This window comes from Aegilops tauschii, chromosome 3 (assembly GCF_002575655.3).
Source record: "Aegilops tauschii subsp. strangulata cultivar AL8/78 chromosome 3, Aet v6.0, whole genome shotgun sequence".
Taxonomy (NCBI): Eukaryota; Viridiplantae; Streptophyta; class Magnoliopsida; order Poales; family Poaceae; genus Aegilops; species Aegilops tauschii.
In genome coordinates, this window is record NC_053037.3 from 354460599 (window position 1) to 354477484 (window position 16886).

A 16886-nucleotide genomic window follows, 5' to 3' on the forward strand; every position below is an offset into this window, starting at 1 on the left:
AGTAGAGGATCATAAACACCTCCATTTAGTGACAATAATGTCCTAACTATCTATGAAACTTTCTCCTCGAATAATCAGAGGAAAGGAGCCCTTCGAGAGCTCAGCCAAGTCCACCAGGTCACAGTAGCAAGCTCCTGGACGGACACCCCAATCACCTTCGACGAGGAGGATGAACCAAGGGACCGCCCCGTCCGAGCACCCTGTGATGCCCGGATAATTAAGGTACAGTAAACCTCTGTTAATGATGCCACGTCACCACGGTTACTGTTCCTAATCTCGCGTTAGTTCGAAACCGATTCAAATTCAAATTCAAAATCAAGTTAAACGGCAAAAGTTTTCAAATATTAAAATTAAAATGTTCAGGAGGTGCCAAATAATGCATAGGTAATTATGGTGAAGAAACCACACTTTTATAAAATGTTTAAATACTCTAAAATGATTTAAACCGTAGCAAAAACAATTATATAAATGCCTTTGGTATGTTTTTTAAATTGTTAAACTATTTTAATTTGGGGTAAAACTTTTTATGACAGTGGGTTATTATGGAACATTATTTTAGGGGCTATTGTTATGTTTTACTGAACTAAAATTAATGTGTAACTAAAAGAAAAACAGAAAAGAATGAATAAAGCAAAAAGAGAAAACGACCAAAAAAAAGGGGCGCAAGCCCCCCTCCTCCCTGGGCCGTTTGGCCCAGCTGGCCACTGCACTGGCCGGCCCAGCCTTGGCCTATATGGCCCCTCACCCCTCCCCCACGATCCCCAACCCACCCCGCCCCCCCGCTTGGATCTGGATCGCGTCCTAGCGCGCCCGGACCCCGTCGCCTCGTCCCTACGCCCCGTTGCCGGCGTCGCCCGTCTCCGCCGTCGCCTCCCCTTCTCCTCCCCACGCCGATCCTCCTCCCCGACGGCCTCCCCAAGCCATGCTGCGCCCCGTAGCCGCTCGACGTCCCGGACGCCGCCGTCCGACGCCGTCACCGGACCCCGCCGCTGCCTGGACGCACCACAACGGCCTGCCTCCCCGCCGGAACAACGTCTCCGACCTCCTCCTCAACCTCCGCTGCCCGAACCCCTACGCCATCCGTGAGGCCCCCCTTCTTCCTTTCCCCGTGGTCACTGCCGCTCACGCTCGCGCTCGCCCCGCACGCGCCTCGCTCGTGCACGCCTGCGCTCGCGCGTGGCCTCGCCTTGCCGCAGCACGCCGCGCCTCACGGCCTTTGCACTCGCGACGCGCCCGCTTCGCCTTGCCCCGCGTGCCACGCCACGGCCACGTCCACCAGCGCGCCTGCCCGCGCATCGGCCGGTTGCCGCGCCCCTCCTCCCGCCTGCTGCTAGCTGCCGACCACGCCTCGCCGTGCCGTCCCGCCTCCACCGCTCTGCCCCGCGCGCTGCTGCTGCGCTGTGCCGTGTCGTCCGCCGCCCGCGTCCCCCACGGTCCCGACCACCACCTCGCCGCGCCGCCCTGGCGCCATGCCGTCGCCGTTGCCCCTCTGGCGGTCGAGGCGTGCACCCGAACGAACGGGTGCTGGGCACCCGTTGCGCCCATTCGCCAAGTGCCCGCTAGGCTCCCCCAGAGCCTTAATTAATTAGATAATTAATTAACTTAATTAAATCTGTTAAATTAACATAATTACTTAATTAAACTAATTAAACCTGCTTAGTTAGTCTAAGACAATGATGAACGGGCCCCACCTGTCAGTTTGACCGGTCAACGCTCACAGTTGACTGCTGACGTCATGCTGACGTCATGCTGATGTAGTAAACCTATTTTTGTTTTAAATTAAATCTGTTAATTCCTGAACATGATTAAATCCTTTTTAAATTAGTATAAAATAAACCATAGCTCAAATGAAAATACTTTATACATGAAAGTTGCTAAGAACAACGAGACGAATCCGAGTACGCAGTCCATTCGTCCGCCACACGTCCCTAGCATAGCGAACCTGCAACCTTTCCCCTCCGGTTCGTCTGTCCGAATATGCCAAACACCGGGAATACTTTCCCGGATGTTTCCCCCCTTCGCCGGTATCACCTATCCCTGCGTTAGGTCACCCCTAGCACAATGTATTGCCACGTCTTCCTTTGTGTGACATTTGATTGCTCTGTTATTTATTGTGTTCCCCCTCCGTTACTTCTTTCCGGTAGACCCTCAGACCGCTGTCGGTACCCCTGGGATCTACTACATCGATGACGACCCCTCATTCTTGCTAGAGCAACCAGGCAAGCCCCCCCCTTGATCACCAGATATCGCCTATTCTTCTCTCTACTGCCTGCATTAGAGTAGTGTAGCATGCTACTGCTTTCCGTTAATCCTATCCTGATGCATAGCCTGTCCTTGCTACTACTGTTGTTACCTTTACCTGCAATCCTACATGCTTAGTATAGGATGCTAGTATTCCATCGATGGTCCTACATTCTTGTTCGTCTGCCATGCTATACTACCGGGCAGTGATCACTTGGGAGGTGATCACGGGTATATACTTACATACATATTATATGATACATGTGGTGACTAAAGTCGGGTCGGCTCGTAGAGTACCCGCAAGTGATTCCGATGTGGGGGGCTGGAAGGGCAGGTGGCTCCATCCCGGTAGAGGTGGGCCTGGGTTCCCGAAGGCCCCCGACTGTTACTTTGTGGCGGAGCGACAGGGCAGGTTGAGACCACCTAGGAGAGAGGTGGGCCTGGCCCTAGTCGGCATCCACAGTTACTTCATAATAACACGCTTAACGAGATCTTGGTATTTGATTTGAGTTGGGTCATTGACCTTATACACACTAACCACCACGTGGGACAAGATATGGGCAACCAGCGTCGTGGTATGAGCCGAAGCCTTCGTGACGTCAGCGACTGAGCGGCGCGCGCCGGGTTGGACCGCGTAACGCAACTTCCTTTATAATGGAGGTTGCTAGGTCTGCTCACCGTCCGCGTACGCAACATGCAGGTTTGCAATGGGCGATGGGCCCAGACCCCTGCGCGCATAGGATTTAGACCGGCGTGCTGACCTCTCTGTTGTGCCTAGGTGGGGCTGCGACGTGTTGATCTCCGGAGGCCGGGCATGACCCAGGAAAGTGTGTCCGGCCAAAGGGGATCGAGCATGTCGGGTAGTGTGGTGCACCCCTGCATGGAAGTTAATCTATTCGAATAGCCGTGATCTTCGGTAACAGGACGACCCGGAGTTGTACCTTGACCTTATGACAACTAGAACCGGATACTTAATAAAACACACCCTTCCAAGTGCCAGATACAACCCGATGATCGCTCTCTAACAGGGCGACGAGGAGAGGATCGCTGGGTAGGAGTATGCTATACGATGCTACTTGGTGAACTTACCATCTACTCTCTTCTACATGCTGCAAGATGGAGGCTGCCAGAAGCGTAGTCTTCGATAGGATTAGCTATCCCCCTCTTATTCTGGCATTCTGCAGTTCAGTCCACTGATATTGCCCCTTTACACAGTTACCATGCATAAGTAGTGTAGATCCTTACTTGCGAGTACTTTGGATGAGTACTCACGGTTGCTTTTCTCCCCCTTTCCCCCCTTTCCTTTCTTCCTGGTTGTCGCAACCAGATGCTGGAGCCCAGGAGCCAGACGCCACCATCGACGACGACTCCTACTACACCGGAGGTGCCTACTACTACGTGCAGGCCGCTGACGACAGCCAGGAGTAGTTTAGGAGGATCCCAGGCAGGAGGCCTGCGCCTCTTTCGATCTGTATCCTAGTTTGTGCTAGCCTTCTTAAGGCAAACTTGTTTAACTTATGTCTGTACTCAGATATTGTTGCTTCCGCTGACTCGTCTATAATCGAGCACATGTATTCGAGCCCTCGAGGCCCCTGGCTTGTATTATGATGCTTGTAGGACTTATTTATGTTTTTAGAGTTGTGTTGTGATATCTTCCCATGAGTCCCTGATCTTGATCGTACACGTTTGCGTGCATGATTAGTGTATGATTGAATCGGGGGCGTCACAAGTTGGTATCAGAGCCGACTGCCTGTAGGAATCCCCCTTCCACACTCCTTGGCTGAAGTCGAGTCGAGACATTGCAAAACTTTTACTAACATGGCTGTGTGGCTTACGGGCCCACGTCGCCATCGGGTGGCATTAGGATCTTTTATTCCTCGTCTATACTCTGGGACTCTGATCTCTCTTCTATTCGGGTTAAATGATTTTGCTAAAAATACTAACTTTAGGTTCTCGAAAATACTTTCTCCCGGAGAGCACCTTATTACAGATGATCACCTGCTTCACCAGAAGATTTTGAAGATACCCTTCGATGCTTCCCGAGACCCTTGTGCCCTCTGCCTTTTCAATTCCCTACTACTGATATATCCATATGGATAACGACATACACTTGTCGTTCATACAATTACTCCCAATTGCTCTTGTTATTACAAAATACATCGAATTGTTCTCTGACTTTTAAGAATCCCTTTTGCCATTGCCTTGTAGTTCCTTGTCGCAGAAATACCCCTACGGATAATTCCTCGCACTTATCGAGCATCCGCTCATTCCCAGTTGTTCTTGTGTTTTGCAAAAGTCTTCGAAATACCATTCGGTCTTCCGAAAATCCTAAGCAGCCTACAGCTCTTCAAATTCTTGCTTTCTTGCATTATGGTTAATTCCAAATGCCTAGCTATATTCATTGACGTTATTTGCCTTTATCATCTTGGGTCCCTTGAGTCAATATGTTGCGAATGTTCGCAATCCTTAATCAGATCCTAGAATTCATCCTTCCGGTTCAGACGTCATTTTAAACATGAGTTGGATCTCGCCAATCGAATTGCCATTGATTGTACCCCTAAGCCTACTCAATTTATCCATCCTTGATCAGAGTGTTTGCTTCTGATCCCTTGAATTGGAAATCATAATTCTTTTACATTTGAGCTTTGAATTAGTCAGTTGTTTCTATAATCTGATCACCTTGCATTCTTTCTTCCTTTGGTTGAGTACCGATGCCCACATCAGATCCCTTGAGGACCACCTGATCCTTTAACGGATTTTATACGACAACTTCCTTCATATTCAATCACTTTGGAAGTTCTTTCCATTATTCATAATGCCATTGATAAATCCTTTTCTCTGATTTGGCCAACCATGCTCTGCTCTCGAGCTGGTGATATTTACTCTTGAAGCTGGTGGTATATGTTTCTAAAATACTTCCACGGGTTGAACCTATGCCTTCCTTAATCCGTGTGAACCCGAAAGTTCTCACGAGTCTTACTCTTCTGGTACTTCGCCAGATAAATCTTGTGCACTACAATTTCTTCTAAAACGAGGAGTGAATGAAAGGTTATGCATTGAAGAAGTGGGAGTCGACCTTGAACCTTTGTGTTCATGCCCATGGACCCGCTGTAGAACTTATCATGGGTACAAGCTCATCTTGTATCTATGAATTTACCCTTCGCAATTGTGGTTCCGACCATATTTCCTCCTTGATTCCATTTACCGGATAAGTTAAAATACTTATACTCTGCAAATCATTTCCCCCGTCCAACCTCTACTCGGATTTACCTTCAGGCATTACTCCTAGTACTTGATACTGGGAAGTTTTATACCCCATCACATCATTCCTAGCATGATTGGCTATATTTTTATCGTGTCAACTTTTAACTGTGCTACCTGGTCCTTATGCTCGGAGCAACTTCTGACAATGAGCTAAGCTTACGTCGATCTTCCTCATCTTATCATTTCACCTCGAACAACGAGCTTGACTTCGAGCTTGTGTCGAATCCATGGTTATCATAGCCTTTCACTTCATCCTTCCTTTTCTGCTCGATGGCATCTTCATAGAGTCTCTCGACAAAATTTGTCGTGATCACCGTCAACACTTTGGCTTCTTCAGAGATGTCAATTGAATTCATGGCTAGAAATACCATCCCTGCCCCTCGATGATTTGTGATATCATCGATGACATCTTGACTTTCTGCCAACACAGACCTGGTTGTGTTTGGTTATTCCTTATGTTCTGAGATATCTTGGAATTGTTTCTCGGTATCTCTTGAGATCTTCGAACCCAATGTTTACTTGACACCATATCATTGCCGCATCAAAGCATGACTGTGGTATTCCGAATATCAACAAGAACATCAGAAGCATAATACAAAATGTCTCTCGTTCACTTACCCTCACACCGTTCTATGTGTAATATCATGATTCTTCCCTCTCCCCATTATTTAAATGCTTTTGAACTTGTTGTCCTATCATGTATATCCCGCTCCGCTTTTCCTTGGGAAGGATATACTCCCAAATCTTATGTGTAAACACATCTTCCTTTCCATTGGGTTGTTTGATTTGATAATCATAATTTTCCTTTCCATTGATTTGTTTAACCCTTCTTGTGATATATATGATATAAGAAGTAATAATTCCCTGCTTATGTAAACACCTCGGTGTACAACTCTGTCAGTAAGACCCTGTTGCTTTTGTTGATGGCATTCTAGTAACCACCGATGGACGAGAACTTTCCCTATTGGTCCGCCTCGTTTCAACGAGCAGGAAAATGGTTCTCTTCGTCCCTCGCCCTTGGTACCAACGTTGTTGCCAACATAACTGACAGGCTATCCTCTGACATACCTTGCTATCTTGACCGTGCAAATGTTAAGCGCCTTCCTGCTTTTAACCCACATCGTGGGCCCATAACCCATAGTTCCACATGATCGAAACCTGAATCTCCTGTACACCCCCTGATCCCAAGGTTGTTCCTCGCGCGTGGCCTCGTATGTAATTCACGAGCCACCTTCTGAGAGATAATCAATTCTGGTACAAAACACGATACTAATTCCCGTTGCTTTGAACCCCTTTCACGCCCTATTCCAGGCATCAAACGATTGCCTGCCCGCTCGAAACTTCCCATGATTCCTCCTTACTTTGCTATCGAAATCTTCTTAAGTTTCAATTCGAGAGTTACTTTCCGCCACCTTCCCCGATGTTATCGACCAGATAGTCAACCTTGCAGAGGTCCGTTCTTCCAGAACCCATCCTCTATTCATTCGTAAGTACGATAGAGATCCTAAAGAAAGATGACGACTTCATCATGATGACCTAAAGCAGAGAAATGAAGACATCAACGTAGTGGATCGACCTCTTCGAGAAGGACAACCAACACCGAGAAGAATCATTAGAAATTTCGTAACCAGAACTCCCCCCTCGTATACACCTCTTAAATCTCGGGACGAAATTTCTTGTAGTGGAGGAGAATTGTGATGCCCGGATAATTCAGCTATAGTAAACCTCTGTTAATGATGCCACGTCACCACGGTTACTGTTCCTAATCTCGCGTTAGTTCGAAACCGATTCAAATTCAAATTCAAAATCAAGTCAAACGACAAAAGTTTTCAAATATTAAAACTTAAATGTTCAGGAGGTGCCAAATAATGCATAGGTAATTATGGTGAAGAAACCACACTTTTATAAAATGTTTAAATACTCTAAAATGATTTAAAACGTAGCAAAACCAATTATATAAATGCCTTTGGTATTTTTTTAAATTGTTAAACTATATTAATTTGGGGTAAAACTTTTTATGATAGTGGGTTATTATGGAACATTATTTTAGGGGATATTGTTATATTTTACTGAACTAAAATTAATGTGTAACTAAAAGAAAAACAGAAAAGAATGAATAAAGCAAAAAGAGAAAACAACCAAAAAAAGGGGCGCAAGCCCCCTCCTCCCTGGGCCGTTTAGCCCAGCTGGCCACTGCACTGCCGGCCCAGCCTTGGCCTATATGGCCCCTCACCCCGTGACCTAACCGAACCCCTCCCCCACGATCCCCACAATCCCCCCCGCCTGGATCTGGATCGCGCCCTAGCGCCCGGACCCCGCCGCCTCGTCCCTACGCCCCGTCGTCGGCGTCGCCCGTCTTCGCTGTCGCCTCCCCGTCTCCTTCCCACGCCGGACCTCCTCCCCGACGGCCTCCCCGATCCATGCTGCGCCCCGTCGCCGCTCGACGTCCCGGACACCGCCGCCCGACGCCGTCACCGGACCCCGCCGCTGCCCGAAGCCACCACGACGGCCCGCCTCCCCGCCGGAACAACGTCTCCGACCTCCTCCTCAAGCCATGCTGCTCGAACCCCTACACCACCCCTTTAGGCCCCCCTTCCTCCTTTCCCCGTGGTCACCGCCGCTCACGCTCGCGCTCGCCCCGCACGCGCCTCGCTCGCGCCCGCCTGCGCTCGCGTGTGGCCCCGCCTAGCCGCAGCACGCCCGCGCCTCACGGCCTTTGCACCCGAGACACACCCGCTTCGCCTTGCCCCACGTGCCACGCCATAGCCGCGTCCACCAGCGCGCTTGCCCGCGCGTCGGCCGGTCGCCGCGCCCCTCCTCCCGCCTACTGCCGGCTGACGACCGCGCCTCGCCGTGCCGTCCCACCTCCACCGCTCTGCCCCACGCGCCGCTGCTGCGCTATGTCGTGTTGTCCGCCGCCCGCGTCCCCCACGGTCCCGACCACCCCCTCGCCGCGCCGCCCTTTCGCCATGCCGTCGCCGTTGCCCCTCTGGCGGTCGAGGCGTGCACCCGAACGAACGGGTGCTGGGCACCCGTTGCGCCCATTCGCCTAGTGCCCGCTAGGCTCCCCCAGAGCCTATGATATATGGGCCCCACGCCCCCATTAAAAAAAGAATTAGAAAATTAATTAGAAAAATATTAATTAATTAGATAATTAATTAACTTAATTAAATATGTTAAATTAACATAATGACTTAATTAAACTAATTAAACCTGCTTAGTTAGTCTAAGACAATGACGAACGGGCCCCACCTGTCAGTTTGACCGGTCAACGGTCACAGTTGACTGCTGACGTCATGCTGATGTAGTAAACCTATTTTTGGTTTAAATTGAATCTGTTAATTCCTGAAAATGATTAAATCCTTTTTAAATTAATATAAAATAAACCATAGCTCAAATGAAAATACTTTATACATGAAAGTTGCTCAGAACGACAAGACGAATCCGAATACGCAGTCCGTTTGTCCGCCACACGACCCTAGCATAGCGAACCTGCAACCTTTCCCCTCCGGTTCGTCTGTCCGAATATGCCAAAAACCGGGAATACTTTCCCGGATGTTTCCCCGCTTCGCCGGTATCACCTATCCCTGCGTTGGTCACCCCTAGCACAACGTATTGCCACGTCTTTCTTTGTGTTACATTTGATTGCTCTGTTATTTATTGCGTTCCCCCTCCGTTACTTCTTTCCGGTAGACCCTCAGACCGCTGTCGGTACCCCTGGGATCGACTACATCGATGACGACCCCTCATTCTTGCCAGAGCAACCAGGCAAGCCCCCCCCCTTGATCACCATATATCGCCTATTCTTCTCTCTACTACCTGCATTAGAGTAGTGTAGCATGTTACTGCTTTTCGTTAATCCTATCCTGATGCATAGCCTGTCCTTGCTACTACTGTTGTTACCTTTACCTGCAATCCTACATGCTTAGTATAGGATGCTAGTATTCCATCGATGGCCCTACATCCTTGTCCGTCTGCCATGCTATGCTACCGGGCAGTGATCACTCGGGAGGTGATCACGGGTATATACCTACATACATATTATATGATACATGTGGTGACTAAAGTCGGGTCGGCTCGTAGAGTACCCGTAAGTGATTCCGATGTGGGGGGCTGGAAGGATAGGTGGCTCCATCCCGGTAGAGGTGGGCCTGGGTTCCCGAAGGCCCCCAACTGTTACTTTGTGGCGCAGCGACAGGGCAGGTTGAGACCACCTAGGAGAGAGGTGGGCCTGGCCCTGGTCGGTGTCTGCGGTTACTTCATAATAACACGCTTAACGAGATCTTGGTATTTGATCCGAGTTGGGTCGTTGACCTTATACGCAATAACCGCCACGTGGGACAAGATATGGGCAACCAGCGTCGTGGTATCAGCCGAAGCCTTCGTGACGTCAGCGACTGAGCGGCGCGCGCCGGTTGGACCGCGTAACGCAACTTCCTTTGTAATGGAGGTTGCTAGGTCTGCTCACCGGCCGCGTACGGAACGTGCAGGTGTGCAATGGGCGATGGGCCCAGACCCCTGCGCGCATAGGATTTAGACCGGCGTGCTGACCTCTCTGTTGTGCCTAGGTGGGGCTGCGACGTGTTGATCTCCCGAGGCCGGGCTTGACCCAGGAAAGTGTGTCCGGCCAAAGGGGATCGAGCGTGTCGGGTAATGTGGTGCACCCCTGCAGGGAAGTTAATCTATTCGAATAGCCGTGATCTTCGGTAACAGGACGGCCAAGAGTTGTACCTTGACCTTATGACAACTAGAACCGGATACTTAATAAAACACACCCTTCCAAGTGCCAGATACAACCCGGTGATCGCTCTCTAACAGGGCGACGAGGAGAGGATCGCCGGATAGGAGCATATACGATGCTACTTGGTGAACTTACCATCTACTCTCTTCTACATGCTGCAAGATGGAGGCTGCCAGAAGCGCAGTCTTCGATAGGATTAGCTATCCCCCTCTTATTCTAGCATTCTGTAGTCCAGTCCACCGATATTGCCCCTTTACATAGTTATCCATGCATAAGTAGTGTAGATCCTTACTTGCGAGTACTTTTGATGAGTACTCACGGTTGCTTTTCTCCCCCTTTTCCCCCTTTCCTTTCTTCCTGGTTGTCGCAACCAGATGCTGGAGCCCAGGAGCCAGACGCCACCGTCGACGATGACTCCTACTACACCGGAGGTGCCTACTACTACGTGCAGGCCGCTGACGACAGCCAGGAGTAGTTTAGGAGGATCCCTGGCAGGAGGCCTGCGTCTCTTTCGATCTGTATCCTAGTTTGTGCTAGCCTTCTTAAGGCAAACTTGATTAACTTATGTCTGTACTCAGATATTGTTGCTTCCGCTGACTCGTCTATAATCAAGCACTTGTATTCGAGCCCTCGAGGCCCCTGGCTTGTATTATGATGCTTGTAGGACTTATTTATGTTTTTAGAGTTGTGTTGTGATATCTTCCCGTGAGTCCCTGATCTTGATCGTACATGTTTGCGTGCATGATTATTGATTAGTGTACGATTGAATCGGGGGCGTCACAGACCCGCCGTGCTAGTCCTCGACCCCATAGTGGATGGCTTCAGACTAACCAAGGTTCTTACGGATGGAGGCAGCGGTCTAAACCTCATTTATGAGGAAACCCTCAACAAAATGCAATTCAACAGATCTCGAGTCGAACAAAGCTACAATACATTTCGGGGAATTATCCCCGAAAAAGAGGCGCGTTGCTCCGGACGAGTCACCCTGGACGTAGTGTTCGGCACTCCGGAGAACTACAGGACCGAGGAACTACTTTTCCACATCATGCCCTTTCATAGCGGATACCACGCCCTATTGGGGTGTTGCGCATTCTCAAGGTTCCAAGCTATACCTCACTATGGGTACATGAAACTCAAAATGCCAGGGCCTAATGGTGTGATGACAATAGCCAGTGACCCGGACAAAGCCCTCCGACCCAAAAACAAAACAACATCTCTCGCCCTCGAGGCACTATCCGAGGCTCTTGCAGCCGAGGAGTTTACCACTCTCCGTACAATAGTGGACATGGATGATGTCACCCTTAGTAAAAGACCCAAGTCTACATCCTTCAAACAAGCCGATGAAACCGTCAAATTCGAAGTGCATCCGACGGACCCAGAGAAAACAGCGACCATCGGAGCCCAGCTGGATCCTGTGGTCGACGAGGCGTTGCGCGCATTGCTGCGTGAGAATTGGGTCATATTTGCCTGGCACTCTTCGGACATGCCAGGAATCCCACGCAGGCTGGCGGAGCATAGTCTGAATATAATTAAGGGCTTCAAGCCAGTTAAACAGACGCTACGCCGATTTTCCAAACCCAAGCGTCAAGCCATGGGGGAAGAATTAGCTAAATTACTTGAAGCTGGATTCATTAGAGAAATAAAACACCCAAGTGGTCGGCGAATCTGGTCATGTTACCCAAAAAAGACAAATCCTGGCGGCTGTGTGTCGATTTCAAGGACCTCAATAAGGATTGCCCCAAGGATCCCTTTCCTTTACCCCGATAGACCAGATCATCGACGCCAACGACGGACACGACTCAGTATGCTTCCTTAACTCCTACTCTGGGTATCACCAAATCAAGACGAAGGAGTCCAACCAACCAGCAACGACGTTCATTACACCCTACGGACCATTCTGCTTCAATACAATGCCCTTCGGGTTAAAAAACGCAGGCGCAACATAACAGCGCATGATTCAAACATGCGTGGGAACTAAATCAGCAAAACAGTCAAAGCATATGTAGATGATGTGGTCATTAAGACCAAACACGTCAGCCGGTTGGTAGACGGCCTCCGCTAGACCTTCGAAAACTTGAGAACATACGATATACGGCTTAACCCGGATAAATGTGTTTTCGGAGTTCCTGCCGGAAAACTGCTCGGATTCATTGTCTCCCATAGAGGGATAGAAGCCAATCCGGCTAAAAATCCGAGCTCTATCCCAGCTGGCAATACCCACAGAGCTCAAACACGTTTAGAAGCTAGCCGGTTGCGTTGTAGCCTTGAGTCATTTCATCTCTCGCCTCGGTGAAAAGGTTGTGCCGCTCTACAAATTACTCAAAAAGACCAAAAACTTTGAATGGACAGATGAGGCAACCGCCGCACTAGAGGAGATAAAAACTCTACTAACAGGCAATCCAATTTTGATAGCACCTGGCATAGGCGAGCCTATGTTGCTATGCATCTCAGCTATGAACCAGGTCGTGAGCGTCGAACTCATGGTAGAACGAGAGGCAGAAGGCCATAAGTTCCGGGTGTAGAAACCTATCTACTGCGTATCACAAGTGCTCACTGTCGGAGTCAAAACCGGCGGATCTCGGGTAGGGGGTCCCGAACTGTGCGTCTAAGGTCGATGGTTACAGGAGACCTGGGACACGATGTTTACCCAGGTTCGGGCCCTCTCTATGGAGGTAATACCCTACTTCCTGCTTGATTGATCTTGACGAACATGAATATTACAAGAGTTGATCTAGCACGAGATCTTAATGGCTAAACCCTAGAAGCCTAGCCTATATGACTATGGTAATGAGTATATATCCTTTTCGGACTACACCCTCCAGTTTATATAGACACCCCCGTGCAAATCCCGATATCCACACTATCAGAAGATAGCTGATACGTCTCCAACGTATCTATAATTTATGAAGTATTTATGGCATGTTTACAACAATTTTATATGGTTTTGGTATGATTTGATTAGAACTAACCCGGACTGACGCTGTTTTCAGCAGAACTACCGTGGTGTCGTTTTTTGTGCAGAAATAAAAGTTCTCGGAATGGGCTGGAAATTTACGGTGATTGTTTATGGACCAAAAGAGACCCCCGAAACACAGGAGCTGGGCCAGGAAGTGGACGAGGTGACCACAAGATGCCAGGGCGCACCCTGGCGGGTAGGGCGCACCCCTACGGCTTGTGGGCCCCTCGGGCACCCCCTTGACGTGAGACCGACACCAAAATTTCCTATATATTCTGTAACCTCCATAAAGAACCCTAGTAGATAAGTTCTGTCACCGCAAGCCTCCGTAGCCACGAAAAATCAATCTAGGCCCTCTCCGGCACCTTGCCGGAGGGGGCCATCATCACCGGAGGCCATGGAGGAGGAAGCCAAGGATCATCTTGATCAACATCACCGTCTTCATCAGCTCCCTCATCTCTTTTCATCGGTCCACTCTTCCGCACCCCGCTGTAATCCCCTACTTGAACATGGTGCTTTATGCCACATATTATGATCCAATGATGTGTTGACATCGTATGATGTTTTGACTAGATTTCTTTTGTCTTTTGGGTTGATTGATGATCTAGATTGGTTTGAGTTGTATGCTTTATTTTGGTTCTTTCCTATGGTGCCTTCTGTGCCGCGCACAAGTGAGGGATTCCTGCTATAGGGTGTTGCAACACGTTCATGATTCGCTTATAGTGGGTTGCTAGAGTGACAAAAGCTTAAACCCGAGTAAGGGGGTTGTTGCGTATGGGAGTAAAGAGGACTTGATATTTAATGCTATGGTTGGGCTTACCTTAATGATTTCTAGTAGTTGTAGATGCTTGCTATAGGTCCAATCATAAGTTCATATGATCCAAGTACAGAAAGTATGTTAGCTCATGCCTCTCCCTCATATAGAATTACAATAATGATTACCGAACTCGTTAACAATTGCCTAGGATAATTCCGCACACCGATCCATCATTATTCCACACTCGCTATTTGCAATATATTATGATATATTCTAACTTTATGATAACAACACCTATTTTTATATTTTAGTTCTCCGATATCATGCAAAGCTATCCTCTTCATACCCACAATGCAGTTTTATTTCTTGTTTCTAGATGGAAGCAAACATTCGGTGTACGTAGAGTCGTATCAGTGGCAGATAGGACTTGAGAGAATATTGACCTTACCTTTAGCTCCTTGTGGGTTTGACACTCCATACTTATCACTTCCAGCTTTGTAAATTTCTACGATGATTCCTTGCACTTGGGGATTATCAATAGCTTACACAGTTTTTATGGCATCCCAAAAGCTCCGACGCTACTTTCAAGAGTGTTCGGTCACGGTGGCATCTGAGGTACCCCTAGATGACATTATCAACAATAGGGATGCCACAGGTCGCATCGCCAAATGGGCCATAGAGCTCCTGCCCTTTGAAGTTGTGTGCAAGCCACGCCGAGCTATCAAGTCTCATGTACTAGCCAATTTTCTGGCCGAGTGGATGGAAGCTGAGCTTCCCCGGGAACACAGTACGTACTCACATTGGACAATGTATTTTGGTGGCTCCAAGATGTTAGCCGGACTAGGTGCTGGGGTAATCCTTACGTCCCCCACAAGCGACACTATCCGGTAGATACTACAGATCATGTACATAGACTCCAACAACGCAGTCGAATACGAAGCCCTGCTGCATGGTCTTCGGATTGTTGGAAATATGCCCTAGAGGCAATAATAAAGTGGTTATTATTATATTTCCTTAATCATGATAAAGGTTATAATTCATGTTATAATTGTATTGATTGGAAACTTAAATACATGTGTGAATACATAAGCAAATACCAAGTCCCTAGTAAGCCTCTACTAGACTAGCTCGTTGATCAACAGATGGTTAAGGTTTCCTGACCATAGACATGAGTTGTCATTTGATAATAGGATCACATCATTAGGAGAATGTTGTGATGGAAAAGACCCCTCCGTTAGCATAGCATATGATCGTTTAGTTTTTCTACTACTTTCTTAATGTCAAATACATATTCGTTCGACCATGAGATCATGCAACTCCCGGATACCTGAGGAATACCTTGTGTGCTATCAAACATCACAACGTAACTGTGTGATCATAAAGGTGCTCTACAGGTATCTCCGAAGGTGTCTATTGAGTTGGCGTGAATCGAGATTGGGATTTGTCACTCCGTATGACGAAGAGGTATCTCTGGGCCCTCTCGGTAATACAACATCACAAGAAGCTTGCAAGCAAAGTGACTGAGGCGTTAGTTACAAGATGATGTATTAAGGAACGAGTAAAGAGACTTGCCGGTAACAAGATTGAACTAGGTATGGAGATACCGACGATCGAATCTCGGGCAAGTAACATACCGACGGACAAAGGGAACTACGTATGTTGTCATAAAGGTTCGACCGATAAAGATCTTCGTAAAATATGTAGGAACCAATATGGGCATCCAGGTCCCGCTATTGTTTACTGACCGGAGAAGCATCTCGGTCATGTCTACATCATTCTTGAACCCGTAGGGTCCGCACGCTTAACGTTCGTTGACGATATAGTATTATATGAATTATGAGAGTTGGTGACCGAATGTTTTTTGGAGTCCCGGATGAGATCAGGATATGACGAGGTGCTCGAGAATGGTCCAGAGGTAAAGATTAATATATAGGATGATAGTATTTGGTCTCCGGAAAGGTTTCAGAAAATACCGGGTATTTATCGGATCACCGGAAGGGGTTCCGGGAGGCCACGGGGAGTTATTGGGCCAAACGGGCCAAGGGAGGGAGCACACCAGCCCACAAGGGGGCTGGCGCCCACCTCCTGGCCGCCGGGCCTATAGGAAGGAAAGGGGGAGACGCCTAGGGCATGAGCCCAGGGCAGCAGCCGGCACCCTTGGGGGCACGCCTAGGCAGCCTACCACCCCCTCCAGCTATATATACGAAAGGAGGGGAGGGGGCAATACAGACCACGAATCCGCAAGCCATGTGTGGCGCCCCCTCTCCCTCTAGTTATACTTCCTCCTCCCTCCATGTCTGTTGTGCTTGGCGAAGCCCTGCGGAATAGTTTCACCACCACCGTTACCATGCCGTCGTGCTGCCGGAACTCATCTACTACTTCGCATCTCTTGCTGGATCGAGAAGGCGAGGACGTCATCGAACTGAACATGTGCTGAACGCGGAGGTGCCATACGTTCGGTACTTGATCGGGACGGATCGTGAAGGTGTACAACTACATCAACCGTGTTGATAAACACTTCTGCTTAGTGATCTACAAGGGTATGTAGTGTTAGGAAACATAGTAGAAAAAATAATGCGCACCTATGATCACCAAGATCAATATGAAGATGCATAACGGGTTGGGATAACCGATTGTTACCGACTCCGGAGTGCAACAGAAGAAGAAGAGTCGGTGTAGATCATGCTTGGAGTCCCTTGAACGTTGATGACGATCCCATTAACCGTCCTTGAACAATCTCTCAAATCGACGACCGAAAGCACGGCCTCTCCACTTGGTTGCAAGCGTACGCTCTTCACGATCCGGTAGTGCTTCGCCGTCGAGAGCTAATCGTCACCGGAGAATTAGAGGGAGGAGATTATAACCACACTGGGCTTCTAATTATGAGGATTAGGGTGGCTAGGGCTATCTCTAATTAGTCTAGGACC